This window comes from Stegostoma tigrinum, chromosome 8, assembly GCF_030684315.1.
Source record: "Stegostoma tigrinum isolate sSteTig4 chromosome 8, sSteTig4.hap1, whole genome shotgun sequence".
NCBI classification, from domain to species: domain Eukaryota; kingdom Metazoa; phylum Chordata; class Chondrichthyes; order Orectolobiformes; family Stegostomatidae; genus Stegostoma; species Stegostoma tigrinum.
Window position 1 is genome coordinate 37,636,602 of NC_081361.1, and position 15,371 is coordinate 37,651,972.

The following is a 15,371-nucleotide window of genomic DNA, read 5'->3' on the forward strand; positions in this document are numbered from 1 at the left end:
AGCCAAGGTCTTTCCCCTGGGGTTGGGGAGTCCAAAACTACAAGGTATAGTTTTAAGGTGAGAGGGGAAGGATTTAAAAGGGACCTGAGGGGTAACATGCAGAGTGTGGTATGTGTATGGAATGAGTTGCCAGAGGTTGTGGTAGAGGTGGGTTCAATTACACATTTAAAAGACTTCTGGATGGGTACATGAATAGGAAGGGACGAGGTCCGATTTGGAAAGTCTGGTTGGTGTGAATGAGTTGGACCAAAGGGTCTGTTTCAGTGCGGCATGACTGTATGATTCTATGATCGGTGCAGTCAAAAAATATATAAGGTAGTCTTTGAAGCACAAGTGACAACAGATATAGGCATAAGGAAGGAAGACAATTTTTGTTGCTCGACAACTTTTGATTTTTGCAAATCTAATATAAGAATCACATTGGCAAGTTTCTTTTTAATTTTCAGAAGTTTAAGGAAAATACTACTTACCAATTGTTCTATTTAAGAAGGCTAGTCGCCCCTAAAAATCAAACACTATAAACCATACATGATTACTGTCTATAGAAATATTAAGTAGCTTTACCCTTCTCCCACAGCTTTTATCCAGTTTTGCTGAGTTTTCATTTATTCTGTTCTCCGACTTTTTTCAACAGCCTCAGCTCTTGTCTGTCATTGCGCTGCAGTTCCGATGACCTTTTGGTCTCAATTTCTTTTCAGCAGTGTACATTTGCATAGTTATGATCTCCCTCTCTTATATTTCTTACATAATGCCAGAACATGACAAAGGTATTTATTTCAACTGCTTCCCCCTGAAAAAGATGACAGATTTTCCTTTATCGCTGGCAGTGTGTTTGTGTTCATAATGAAAGTTGGAAATGGTGCAGCATAAGTTTGTCGAAATATTAATTTTAGAGTGGTAAAGTCTGTTAAAATGCTGGGCTAATGACCAATTACAGCAGAGATTAAATGTATTTATGCATAAGGCTGAGTGCAACAGGCTGTCTAGTGCCAAAAATATGGTGCAAATTTCTCAAAATGCCTGCCAAAAGATATCATGGGGTTGCAGAACCTTTGGCACTGCCGCTGAGAGTCTAGGAAACTTGCTGTCCAAAGAGTTCACACTCAAAGTCAAATGGCAAGGCACGGTGAAATAATGTGCAATAGGAAGCTAACCGAGCATTTTTAATATTGTTAATACTTTGAAAGACATGCAAATGCAGTTTTAGTTGCTATTCATCCTGGCAAACTAGCAGCATGCCAATTAAGAATCAGTTTGGGTGAAGGGTGAGGCCCGTTTTGGCCGTTATATATTCGTTATGAAGCTGTCGGGTATTTTATTACCTGTGGAGGAGGAGGTTCGTCTGAAATCCAGGCTTCCAGGCTCAGAGGTAGGGACAATACCACTATACCAGAGGACGCCATTCTTCTTTCTACTCAGATAACCAAAACAAAACTGGCTTAAAAATCCCCGATTGGACACAATAACAAAATTGCAAATTAATGGCTCGTGGTAACTTGTCTGATGAAACAGAAACTTATTCAATCAAACTTTACTAACTGTGATGGTGGGATTTGAAAACATCCCCAGAATATTGGCCTGGGATTCTAGGTTACTAGTCCAGAGGCATTTCCACTGCACTATTGCTTTCCCTGAAGTTTTTAATCAACCTACTCAGACATGCTATGATACACCTCTGGAGCAAATGGCACTTGAAACCTGTCTGCTGGCTCAAAGGCAGGTACATCTGTGTATCAAGACCCCATTCTCCTTTCTATGCCAAATCAAAGGGACTGCCTAATTAGCAGTGGTAGAGAACTTTTTGTTTAAAAAAACAGGCCATTCAGCCTAACAAGTCCACACTGACCTGCCAAAGAGACCCTTGCCCCTACATTTCCCATGGCTAACACACCCCTTAACACGATGGGCAATTCAGCATGACCAATCCACCTAATTTGCACATCATTGGGCTGTGGGGGGACACCCAGAGTTCCCAGCAGAAACCCATACAGACATGGGGAGAACATGTAGACTCCAGGCAGGTAGTTGCTCAAGGGTGGAACTGAACCCAGGTCCCAGAAATGAGGCAGCAGTGCTAACCACTAAGCCACTGTGCCGCACCAGGTCTTAATGAGAAAAAGAATTATCTTCCACAACAAGACAGTTTACTGCATGGTCGCAAGAAGTATAAGGTACATTGGCTAATCATGCATAATTACAAAGAGTATCAGGAACCAGAGGCTGTCTCCATGAAGACCTTGTGTTGACATTTTAGTTCTCTTGTGTGATGTCCAAGGTCTATCTAATCTCCACCCCTACCTTATACTGTCATCCATATGCTTATCTAATAACCACTTAAGTGCCCTTAATGAGGCCGACTTCACTACCCTCTCCAGCAATGCATTCCACACTCCTACCGCTCTCTGAGTAAAGAACCTACCTCTGATGTCTCTCCTATATCTACCTCCACTCACTTTAAAACTGTGTCCCCTCGTAATAGATACCTTCACCCTCAGAAGAAGCCTTCAGCTGTCTACTCTATCTACATGTCTGATCATTTTGTACACCTCTATCAAGTCACCTCTCATCCTTCGTTGCTCTAAAGAGAAAAGCCCCACCTCTCTCAACCTTTCCTTGTAAGACCTTCCCTCCAATCCAGGCAACATCCTGGTAAATCTCCTCTGCACCCTTTCCAACACCTCGACATCTTTCTTGCAATGAGTCATTAGATTTGGTAGAACTTAATACAATTGCCAACCTTCACCCTTTCAGAACTGTTATCTTATACAAGAACGTTTTTCAATAAGAGCACTTTTCATTTTTCTAAATTCCCATGGTTATTGATCTAACCTGCCTACTTTTCCTCATTAGATAATCCCTTCATCTGAAGAATCAATTAAGTGCACCTTCCTTGAGTTACCGCTAATGGAAATATATCCTCCAGTCAGGAGACCAAGGCTGTCTAACACAATTTATTACCAAAAAGGTATGACAACTGTCTCGATGTCTGTCAGATACTTGCTCTGTATTTCACCTGCTGATCTGAACAGATTATGGTGGATTAGCTGAGTTGAGCTATATGTTTTCAAGCAAGGTGAAGTGAGGACCAAAGCAATAATTGATTCGAATTTCTGTAGTGACACTTACAACTTCGTTTAGATTCCCTACCATGTGGAAACAGGCCCTTGCCCAACAAGTCCACACCGCCCCTTGAAGCATCCCACCCAGACCCGTCCCCCTATAACCCACACACCCCTGAACACTACAAGCAATTTTAGCATAGCCAATCCACCTAGCCTGCACATCTTTGGACTGTGGGAGGAAACCGGTCCACCCGGAGGAAACCCACGCAGACACGGGGAGAATGTGCAAACTCCACACAGACAGTCGCCCGAGGCAGGAATCGAACCTGGGTCCCTGCCGCTGTGAGGCTGCAGTGCTAACCACTGAGCCACCGTGCCGCCCCATCATTCATATTTCAAAGTGCTGAAGGAGTGTACTCATTTTTTGTAACCTAAGAAACACAGCAGTCATAAGACGCACAGCAAATTCTCACAAGCAGCAGCGAGATGATGGCCGGATAATCTCTTAAGTCATATTGACTGACCTCCCAGCACTGAGGTACTGGTTATGGTCAACTGGGGAGAGCTGTCATTGTAAGTCAGTCAAAGGAGTGGACTACAATCAGTGCTGGAGATCTGTGCACTGAAAGAAAGGAGGGGTGGTTATCAAGGCTCGGTGCTACGGTGGGCAAGTCAAGAGTGGAAAATGGAAGCAACCAATAACTGGGTGGGAGGCAACTCAATTTACAGAACAGGAAATGACAGAGCTCAGATACTACATATAAAGTCATTAAATGTCACCACCACCCCGGCCTTCATTGGATTGACAATGCATAATGAATTTAGGATAACTGAGTTGTGATCTGGAGCACAGAGGGTAGAGTAGGGAGATAATGAGTTAAATAAAAGATTGAGTGGAAATGAATGAAGGTTCAAACTTGATGGGGTTCACCAGTGGAGTTAGGCAGAAAAGAACCATGAAGGTTTAGGGGGATATCACGTAGATTGAGAGGTGAGCCTGTGACTCATGCTCTGGAACATTTGCTGTCATGTCTTCCATTCTTATCCACATCATAAATGCACAGTAGAAGTGAGAATTGGCTGCCACCGTACCGAGAGAGGGCAGGGCAAACATAACCTTTCTATTTGTCTGAGGGAGTAGGCTCTATGTGTATTTTGGTGAAGTTATTCATGGTTGACACCACAGAGTTCTTTCTTGGCTGGGGTTAAGGGGGGGACCCAGTCTGCAGCAATCCTCATTGTCAGTGATCCTGAGGCATGTCTTTCTTGGCCAGTTGTGGGGATGCAGCAGTGACATCCTCACCTGAAATTGCTCCTGATTATCATGTGGCCTGCAGAAGTCAAGAGAGGGAATGAGTTGTGCAAAAAGTTCAGAAGCTTTGACGAGTTAAATATACATTCACAGTGTAATGAAAGGGTAACACAGCACGTGACGATGAATCTTGCACTGTTTCCAGAACATGGGGGTCTTGGCATAACCACATGTGTTGTCCCAATTCTCTCCCACTAATATAAGGATTCTGTACTGTAGGGGGTGAGAAGGTTAATGCCAGGCAACCCCAAAACCTATTTTGGCATTCTCTGCCCTATTGTGGACCTTTTTGGCCTGCAATGAGACAAAGCGAGAGATTGAGTGAGATGAATGTAATTGGCACAATTGAGTGAGTCAGTAGGAGCCGCAGAGGGGCTGCAGGGTTAGTAGTCTGGGGGGGATGGGGTAAGTGAGAGCCAATGAGGAAGACACTGTTTACATGAATGAGACTGGTTGGGCATGGGTACCAGTTGGAGATGGGTCCTGTAGAAGTGAGTGTTTGAATGTGAGGAACCAGATAGAAGATAATGTGAACCAGATATAAAGATAATTTGGGGAGCTGAGAATATCATTAACTTTCTTCCTGCAATGTTAATTGTTCCTCCAGAAGATGGGAATGGCACTGACTGAGCCGGCAATATCAGACCAGGCTGGCCGAGCCCAATTCTGCGGCCTCCTGCGACAGTTTTGAGGAAGGAGGATATCCACCTCTCCACCACCCGCCTCTAGGACACCCTAATAAGAACATGGCGTGCCAATTTTCCCTCTTCGGCCAGCTCACCTGGAGTTCTTCACACGAAAGATCATTTCTGGCTTGGACCGTATGTACTGATGTACAGCTGAACTTTAGATATGGTGCTGGTGGTGGGAACACTAGAGATTCCTGTCAGCGGCAAACACTTCCACTGCTGCTGAATGCACGAGCAGTACAGGGGGTGTGTTGCATACTTCATGAGGTAACCACCATAAAATTGTGCAAGAAAATTCATTAATACTCACAGACAGAAACCTTCCATGAAGCTTCATAAGACTAACATTTATCAAAATATTTGGAAAATCCAGTGTAGTGTTTCTTAGATAACCAGTGACTGTGTAAAATACACATTCTACATGTGAACTGATGGATTGAAAATAGTCAAATGTATGAAATATGTATGTTAGTCTAAACCGATCTGGTTTGAATGTTGCAATAAAATGTGAGTAACTCTGAGGGCAGTTCTTTGCAACAGGTCTTAAAGCTGGGGCAAAGATTAAGGAGCGAAGAAAAATGCAAGCATTCAGAAAATGTGAGAAAAGCATATCAATAGATCAAGTTCTAATAAGCGTGTGGAGATTTAGAATGAGACCAACCAGCAACATAATTGTGATAATAAAAATGTACACCTGGAGAGAGAATCCAACCTCTTCCCAGTTTTATTAATAGCAAAATTCACGCAGATGTCAAAGGTCTAGTAGCAGCAGTGTACCACTGGTGCACTTCTCTTGTATTTGAAAGTCTTCCTTAATTCCCAATAGTTATATTTGCAATGAAACAAATGTTAGGGAGAGCTATATATATGTACAGGGTGGAGTAAGTGATGAAAAAACTGCAGGAAATCCTAGCAGTGTTACTGCTACAGTTTGATCCTCCCCTGCCATTTTCCAACTACTAAAACTACTGGATCTCAGACTAACATTCAGGCAACAAGGCAAGGCTCTTTGCCATTTAATGCCATATTTGCATATTAATAAGAATCACTTATTAGGCTGTTTTAAAGTAAAATATTGGCAATGAAAACAGTTATAAATCAGAAGCAATATTGAGGATCAGATGTGTAGAATTTTTGTAAAAATGTAAAGATTCCATAGTCCGACAAAACTGCCCTGTCATAACAGAAAGTATACTGTGTTGACCCTGCGACTCCCACTACAATCCAACCAGTTTGCCACTCTTGTGAGCGCCTACGCCCCCACACTGCAAACTGAGCCCACAGCCAGAGAAGCCTTCTACGACCAGCTCAAGTCTCTCCTCCTGAAAGTCAGCACGGATGACAAACTCATCGTCCTGGGTGACTTCAATGCGAGGGTGGGCAACGACTCAGAGGCATGGCCCGGAACCCTGGGTCGGCATGGCATTGGAAGCTGTAACGACAACGGGAGGCTGCTTCTGGAGCTCTGCACAGAACTCGGACTGGTGGTAACAAACACACTGTTCCAACAGAAAGCAAGATTCAAGATGACTTGGAAGCATCCCCAATCCAAACATTGGCACCTCCTGGACTACGTCCTAGTGCGCCAAAGGGATAGATCGGACGTCCTACTGACCAGGGCTATGCTGAGTGCGGACTGCTACACGGACCATAGGCTGGTATGGACGAAAGTAAGACTCGTAGTCAAGCCAGTGACAAAGAAGAGGGGACCATGTTCCAAGAAAATCCACGTAAGCAAGCTCCGCTATCTTCGTGATGAATTCCAGTCCAAGCTAGAGGAGAGACTGAAATCCAAGGACTCATTGGACACAGATGGCAACACAGGAAAGACAATGGATCACCTGAAGTCTACAATGTGAGATGCAGCTGTTCAGATGGCTGGATACACCTCGAGGAGGAACAGAGACTGGTTTGACAAAAATGACACTGAGATACAGACTCTCCTCCAGAAGAAATGCTCTGCCCATCAGACCTTGCTCTCCAGATCTGACGACAAAACAGCTAAAGCAGAATACAGATTGCATGCAGTACCCTGCAAGCCAACCTCAGAACGATGCAAAACGACTGGTGGTCAAAACTGGCAGAACAAGCACAGCAGTATGCAGACACTGGCAACACCAGAGCTTTTTATGAGTCTCTGCGCACGATGTATGGACTAACTCGCCAACTTCAGGCCCCTTCGCGCTTTGCTGACAGTGCCAGTTTGATTACTGTCAAAGAAGCCATTATGGAGCGATGGACAGAAAACTACGAGAACCTCTTCGCAGAGAATCGCCATGTACAAACAGCGTCCATTGAGAGAATCCTGCAGCAGGACATCAGATCCGAACTCGACCGTCCACCAACGCTGGATGAGGTTCAATCCGCTATCTCTAAGCTGAAGCTCCACAAAGCCCCCAGTATCGATGGAATCCCTGCAGAAGTATACAAATTAGGAGGAGCTTCGCTCCTGAACGAACTCACCAAGCTATTTGCACTCTGTTGGGAACAAGGTGAGGTGCCAGCTGATCTACGTGACTCTGTGATAGTCTCCCTGTATAAGAACAAGGGTGAGAAATTGGACTGTTCGAACTGCAGAGGTGTCACTCTGCCGTCTATGGCCGGGAAGATTCTCTCCAGAATCCTCTTGGACAGACAGATTCTCACCATTGCGGAGGACAACCTGACAGAAAGTCAATGTGGTTTAAGAGCGAACAGAGGCACATCCGACATGATCTTCGCACTACGCCAACTTCAGGAGAAATGCTGTGAGCAGAACGTTGGACTGTACGCGGCATTCATTGACCTCACCTTCGATACTGTCAGCCGCAATGGTCTATAGAAAATCCTTGGGAAGCTCGGATGCCCCCCTAAGTTCTTAACCATCCTACAGCAACTTCATGAAGGTCAGAGCGGCAACGTGAAATACTACGGTGAGCTATCACACCCGTTTCCCATCAGCAACGGCGTGAAGCAGGGCTGCATCTTGGCACCAACGCTCTTCGCATGATGCTGCAGGAAGAGCAGGAAGGCATCATGAACAGCATCTACATTCGCTTTCGCCCGGATGGCAATATCTTCAATCTGCGCTGCTTCCTCGCTCGCACGAAGACAACGCGGGAACCCATCATGGAGCTGCTGTATGTGGTTGACTGCGCCCTACTCACACGCACAGAAGATTTGCTACAGACTGCAGTGACACGCTTCTCTGAAGCTGCAAAGGCTTTCGGGCTAAGGATCAGTCAGAAGAAGACGGAGATCCTGTACCAGAAACCACCATGCAGCGCATACAACCCACCTTGAATCTCAATCGATGGCCACCCCCTCAACACGGTCGAACGCTTCACGTACCTGGGAAGCATAATCTCCAACGATGCTACAGTCACAGGAGACATCGACAATCGCCTCGCGAAAGCAAGTAGCGCCTTTGGGCAACTGCGGAAGCGTGTATGGGGAAACCACTCGATAAGCATGTCGACGAAAATCCAGGTTTACAAGGCCGCGGTCGTCATCACACTGTTCTACGGCGCCGAGGCCTGGGTTCTCTATCGGAAACAGATGCAGCTGCTGGAACGATTCCACCAACGTTGCCTGCGTTCTCTATTGGGCATCACCTCGCAGGACCGCGTTTCTAACAATGAAGTGCTGGAAAAGGCCCGGTTCCCCAGCATCGAAGCGACCCTTCTCCTGAAGCAACTTCGATGGTCAGGTCACGTATCGCGGATGGACAACACCAGAATACCCAAGACAGTGTTTTTCGGGGAACTCTGCGATGGCAAAAGAAACTGCGGTGCCCCACGCAAGCGCTACAAGGACCAACTGAAGCAACAGCTGTCTCAGGCCGGCATTGCCTCAACGGAATGGCAAAAGCTGGCCTCTGACAGGGACACATGGCGGAAGAAAACTACGATGGTGACAGAGCAGTTCGAATGTTCGAGGAGAACAGCTGCAGAGGACAGACGGAAATGCAGGAAGGAGCCCTCATCTCAAGCCCCGCTGTCCAGAGCAATCCCCTGCCCGCACTGCCCCAGGATCTGCAGGTCCAGGATAGGACTCTACAACCACCAACGGTCGTGCCAACGAAATCGCTGATGAATCTCTTCCCAACTGATCTTTGCAAGCGAAGAATCTGCCATCACATCACTGTGTTGAATTTGAGTTTGATTTATTGTTGCTCATATGTACTGAGATACTGTGAAAAGTATCGTTTTGCATGATACACAGGCAGATTGCACAATACAAAGTACATCAGGGCTGCAACCAGACTGCAGAATACAGAGTCCTAGCTGCAGAGAAGGTGCGGAGAGAGAGATCAGAATTGACATTTGAAGTCCTTTCTAAAGTCTGGTAACAGTGGAGAAAAAGTTGTTCTTGAATCTGCTCGTTTGTGTATTCAAACTTCTTTATCTTCTGCCTGATCAAAGAAGAAAGAAGAGAGTATAACCAGGGTGGGGGTGTGGGGGGGGCTTTGATTATGATGGTTTCCTTCCCAAGGCAGTGGGAAGTATTGATGAAGTCAATGGATGGATGGTTGGTTTGCATGATGGTTTGGGCTGTGTTCATGACTCTCTGTAGTTCCTTGCAGTCTTGGGAAGAGCTGTTGCCAAACCGTGTTATGATGCATCCAAATATAGATGCACCATGGAAAGTATCCTAAAAGTTGGTAAAAGCCTTTGTGGAAATGTGGTGAGTGTAGAAGATCTCACTTTGGTGCAAGTTTAAATATGCTTTGTTGAAGCTTTAAGTGTGCATCATTGAATTTGATGAGGCAAAAATATGGAATTTGTATGTATCAAATTTGGAATCTACTGCATTACACACCAGTCCAAGCTCATAAAGGGATCTAAAAGTGACCGAAAAGGGTCTCTCAGCCCAATGAGTCATCCACACCTGGACAAATTTCTCACTCACAAAATTTAGATGCCACAGTATAATTTTTGTTGAGGCTTTCCTTCGAGGGTATAGCTGAGATTGGATATTGAAGGGTGGACATGCACCATGCCATGATCTCCTTCACAACCTGTTCCAGTATTTGGATTAAATCTTTGTGAGGCTCATTATTTAGTCAGCACTGTGCCAATTTATAGCTCCAATTTACAAGAAAAATCATTCTTTAAATAATGCCCAATTTTGGATTCGCTTTTATTTTCGTCTGATACTTTTGATTGTTCGGCATAATTTTTGCAAATGAGGGTTGATCATGCCATCCAATTAAATACACCTTTTAGCAACACTCATTAAAACTACCTCAGTGGCATTTTGTGAAGTATCTCTGTTGACCTCTTTAATGTGGGTCAGTTAATACAGTGTTACAGTCCACCTGTGAAAATGTTCTATCCACTGCCCTGTCCAAATATCAGCACTTCATAATACAAAGTGTATCCAGTACAGATGTTAAATAGTGGTTTGAGAATTCTGTGTTTTAGACAGTGTTATTGCACTAATTAGACCCATTTGCAATCTCAATAACTCTACAAACATGTGTGAGACTGAAGCTGCACCTGACAGATTGCTGTGACTGTGATGTTTCCTTCCAGCAACTGTTTACCAGAATTTGAGATGTTAATCCCAGAACTAGCAAAAGGAAGACATCTATGCTTAGACTGGGACAAAATTCATTACAGATTCACGGTTTTGTTAACAACATAGTTAACTTTTAGTGCTTAGAGTATTATTACAGTCTTTGTTAAGTGGGTTAACAATTTTGAACAGATGGCTCAAAATTGTGCTATGGTAAGCACTTTGTGAGTTTGTGCTAGAGGATACATTTCTGCAGTATGTTTTAACTTTCTTTTTGTGGATTGAAGAACTTTTATGGCATTTATAACACTTTGTAAAGGGGTCACATTAAATTCCACGCAAGTAACAAAACCAATGTAAGCTTGGAGGTCCTAGCTTTAATCGCTGACAGCCATGCAACATACATATTTCTACTCTAAGGATAGGAACTACTGTCTGTGATTAATGTTTCTGAATGGCATCTGGATCCACTTGCATGAATGTGGATATTGGGTGTGAGCTGATTGGTTTTGGTGGTTATGTGCACCACAAATGCTGTGCGTGAGTGTTGAATAGTAATAGATTGCCATTCTGTGGAGAGCCCATTGGATGGCCAGTAACTCACTCCACAGCATGTGTTAATATTGAGGGAGAGAAGTCTGAGGACACAATGTGGGCGATGGGTGATTTGACGCAGTTTATAAGATCCCAAATGGTCTTGACCAGATAGATCCATGTTTCCTTTCATGAATGATGGCTGAGTTAGTCCAAAGCATCTGTTTCTATGCTCGAGGACTCTAGCTGTAGTGTTAGGGAGCAATATTTAAAAACTAAGGATCATCCTTTTCAAAAAGAGATGAGAATTGTTTTCCATCCAAAAGCTATGCAACTGGGCACTCTGCCCCAGAACACAGTGGAAGCAGTTTCATTGAATATTTTGAAGGCAGAGGTAAATAGTTTCTTGTTATGAGGCTGGATGGATGTGCAGAATTTGGAACACAAATAGATTGACCATGATCTTAGTGAATGGTAGAGTAGGCTTGAAGAGCCAAATGGCTCACTTCTACTTTTTTGTATGGTTTGTAGCTGCATTTGTATGTGAGATCAGTGATATTATTGACATCACATATAGCAACTAGACCAAATGGCTTTCCAGACCTAGAAACTAGTAACTCTGAAATTAAACCTTGAGCTTTCAACATACACAGAACTTTTGATGCAATGTGCAAATGATGAAAATTATTTTAAATTACAGTTGTCTTCCAAATCACTGTAAACGTTTTGTGACAAAGTCTCCATATAGCTGAAGTTCATTTCTATTTGAAATGGTCAAGCAATATTAGGCGGTTTCAGGTGTGTGGTCTGAAAAAAAATACTCTTCTGTGATAGAAACAGCAGGTTTTGTAATCACTGCACAGAATTATTATAGAAATGTTTTGATAATTCGTGATAAATTTGATTTGACCTTATTTTCACATTACTCTCAATTCGGAAGATACTGAACAAGTATTGCAGCAAAATTCGCAGCATTGGTCAATTCATTATTGGAAATTATGAAGCATTCGCTAAAAATCGAAACGCGGGATGCTGACGTGCCTGTAGTGTAGTCTGTATATGCAATACTCCTGACCAAGCTGTCTAAACCTACAAAGATGTTTGTGCAAAGTTACGTCTGAAGTACTAAAGTCTTTAAGGTAACTTTCACCATCAGGGTCCAATTGCTTGAAAATGGGACAGTTTGATTAATTCTCTGAAATGGCCATCTAATGTCAGCCCACATTGTTCTTCATGTTTTAGTTGCCTCAATTCTTTCCCATCAATTGCAGTATAAAGTACAGAGCAGGAAATTCTAATATATTTAATAATAAATAACACCCTAACACCCTGACTTTGTTTTTGATTTGGGGTGAGGGGAACATCAAATTCACTTCGTTCTAAATAATGTAAAATAATTCGCATTGAATTATGTCGCTTTTATTTCTCAATGATTTCATCGCTGCGCCGTCTCGGTATAAATTCTGCAGCTATATGCTTCTTCTGCCCATATTCACCATTCCATTGCATTGGAGAAAATATATGATCACGCCCTCTGATCTTTGCATGATTTGGAGTCTGCTTAAATTTTATTGTCCCCGCAGCGCCTGTAAGTAGTGTCACCCGTAAGTTCAATATTGTGAGAAGAAATAGAACGAATCCCTTTATAATGTCAACGGTCCCACACGTAAAATTAATTTGGAGGCGAGGAAAGAGTTTTGAATCCGCCACATTACGCCCCTCACCCTTCCCCCGAATTGAAGATAACATCGAGTTATATCATTCCCTGGCTTTAAGCTCCGAACGGCGAATAATGAAGAGAAAACAAAACCCCGAAAGAACCGCCGATGCTGTAAATCAGGAGCAAAAACAGAAGTTGCTGGCAAAGCTTAGCAGGTCTGGCAGCATCTGTGGAGAAAATCTCAGAGTTAATGTTTCGGTGACCTTTCCTCAAAATAATGAAGAGTGTGATGTTCAATTGTTTTAATTAAACCGTCTTTGACATCAAAAACAATCATTTAATCACTAGACTTTAAAATTTATGTAACGTCAGCTTTCTTCAACCCTGGTTTTGGCAAAAAAAAATGATAGGAAAGCATATATTGTAAGGGAGGCATATTTTCACTGTTCTGGGATAGGAGACCTGTAAACTATCGTGTTATATTAGAAATTATATAATTATTGTTGAGCCAGGCTATGGTAAAGTAGTATCATGCTGAATATCTGCTGCATTTAGGTTTTTGTGGTTTTATGAAAGGTTTTCAATGGCTGTGGTGCACATATGATGTATTTTCACCAATTACAGTAAGTGACTGTTCAGTATTAATAAATATATGATAAGTACATGTCTGGAATTGTACCTGGAATGTATAGTCAGCAGCAAACACCACAGGACTATAGGAAAATGTGATCCTGCTCTTCATGTTGTCAGCGGCATAAGATGGAAGGAATTTAAATAGGTTTCCACAGGTTTATCCAGAATGCAGTCAAAAGTGAAGTGCTGACATTCACTTATCCAAATGAAAACAAAACACAACTGGCAGCAGCCTAATCATTTAGTGAGTACACGTTCAAGTTGATCTACAGTCAGTTCTGTTTCTGTGGGAGTCACAGAAGAACTGGGCAATGACATAATGATGCATCTGGAAGCATAAGCATGAGTAATTTCATTAACAGAACAAAAATAGAATTGTTCATATCGATATTGTACAGAATTCTAACTATTCTAGAGAGAAAACTGTGGTTGACACGTATCCTGAAAAAAATGTTGGGCTGGATCGTGACAATAAAAGTTCTGGGCTTTGCTCCTGTTCATCACATTGGTTACAAGCTCTTCGTAAGCTTCTACTTGCTCCTTTTAAAAATATATAGCATTTACTTTGCTCATTATTGCTGCATTTTAGTTTGAATCTGTTATTTCAAAGGATCATGCTGAAATTTGTACTTGGCACAATCCAAATGTTCAATGTGTAGGAATAAGGTAGTTTAATTAGTGTCGGATGAAAAATTGTATACAGGATGATGGCCAGGAACATAAATACAATTCCTGCCTTTCCCTGAATGGCAATGACACTGAGGTTTAAACCACCTGAAAAAGAAACTGGATGTTTTGCCTCAAGCAGTGGCTGTTCAACATAATTGACTTGCGTGCATTAGGGGAGAATAAGGCTCAGTCACTGCTCTGGTGCCATTGATAAAGTAACTCTTTTTCCCATGGTACTTCCAGGAGAATGTCCTCTGCTAATACCTTTGAAAGAGCCCTCAGTCATAACTGGTCAGTTCTGAAGTGGGCTGAGTTCCAGACCTCCCTGTATGTATTTTGCTTCCCGTGGCTCTGCACTAAGAACAAGCCATTTGTTCTTTTCTGCAGCTTGAAATATACTGAAGGGGCCTCAGACTAACATATCTTAGGAAATCCCAATGAGTGTTGAGGGCAAGAAATTCCCGAGCATTTTTTTCCAACCATATTTTCCTCCGAGAGAGCTTTATAGAATCATAAGAGTGTAGAAGCAGGCTATTTGGCCCATCAAACCCACACTGCCCTTTTGACGAGCATCCCAGCCAGAACCATCACCCTATCTTACCCTATCTCTGCAACCCTTCATTCCTATTGTTAATTTACAATTCTGGACACTTTGGGAAATTTAGCCTGGCCAATCCACTTAACCAGCACATCTTTGGACAGTGGGAGGAAACCAGACCACTTGGAGGAAACCCACACAGACACAGGCAGAATGTCTCTGTGGAGTTTGCACAACTGGTCAAGGGTGGAGTTGAGCCCATGTCCCTGGTACAGTGAGGCAGCAGTGCTAACCAGTGTGCTGTCCTAGCTTTGTTTCATCAGGGCATGAGGAGATTGTTCCCATACTTTCAGATGACAACATAGAAGGGTGAATTGTAAGCGGTCAAGGGGAGGTCAAGAATGGTGACATGCAGTGTATTGTGGGCAACTGTTCACATCTAGGAGAAGCCATTCAATGTGATGTAGCATCAATGACCATGAAAAGTAAGAATAGGCTGAGAAGAGAGATAAACTATGGAGCACATAACTCCAAAATATTAGAGAGATGAATGAATAGATAATGAATAAATACAGATAAAAGGCCAAAGAAGATGAGGACATCCAGTGGCCAAATGTTTCCACAAATAAATGATATTGGTGGCTACTTTCATGCATTTATTCTTGCTTCAATGAGTAGGCAAAAGCCTAATGGAACATAACATGGCAATAAAAGAACAAAAAAAAACAAGAGAGAAGTACAGCACAGGAACATGTCCTTCAGCCCTCTGGCCTGT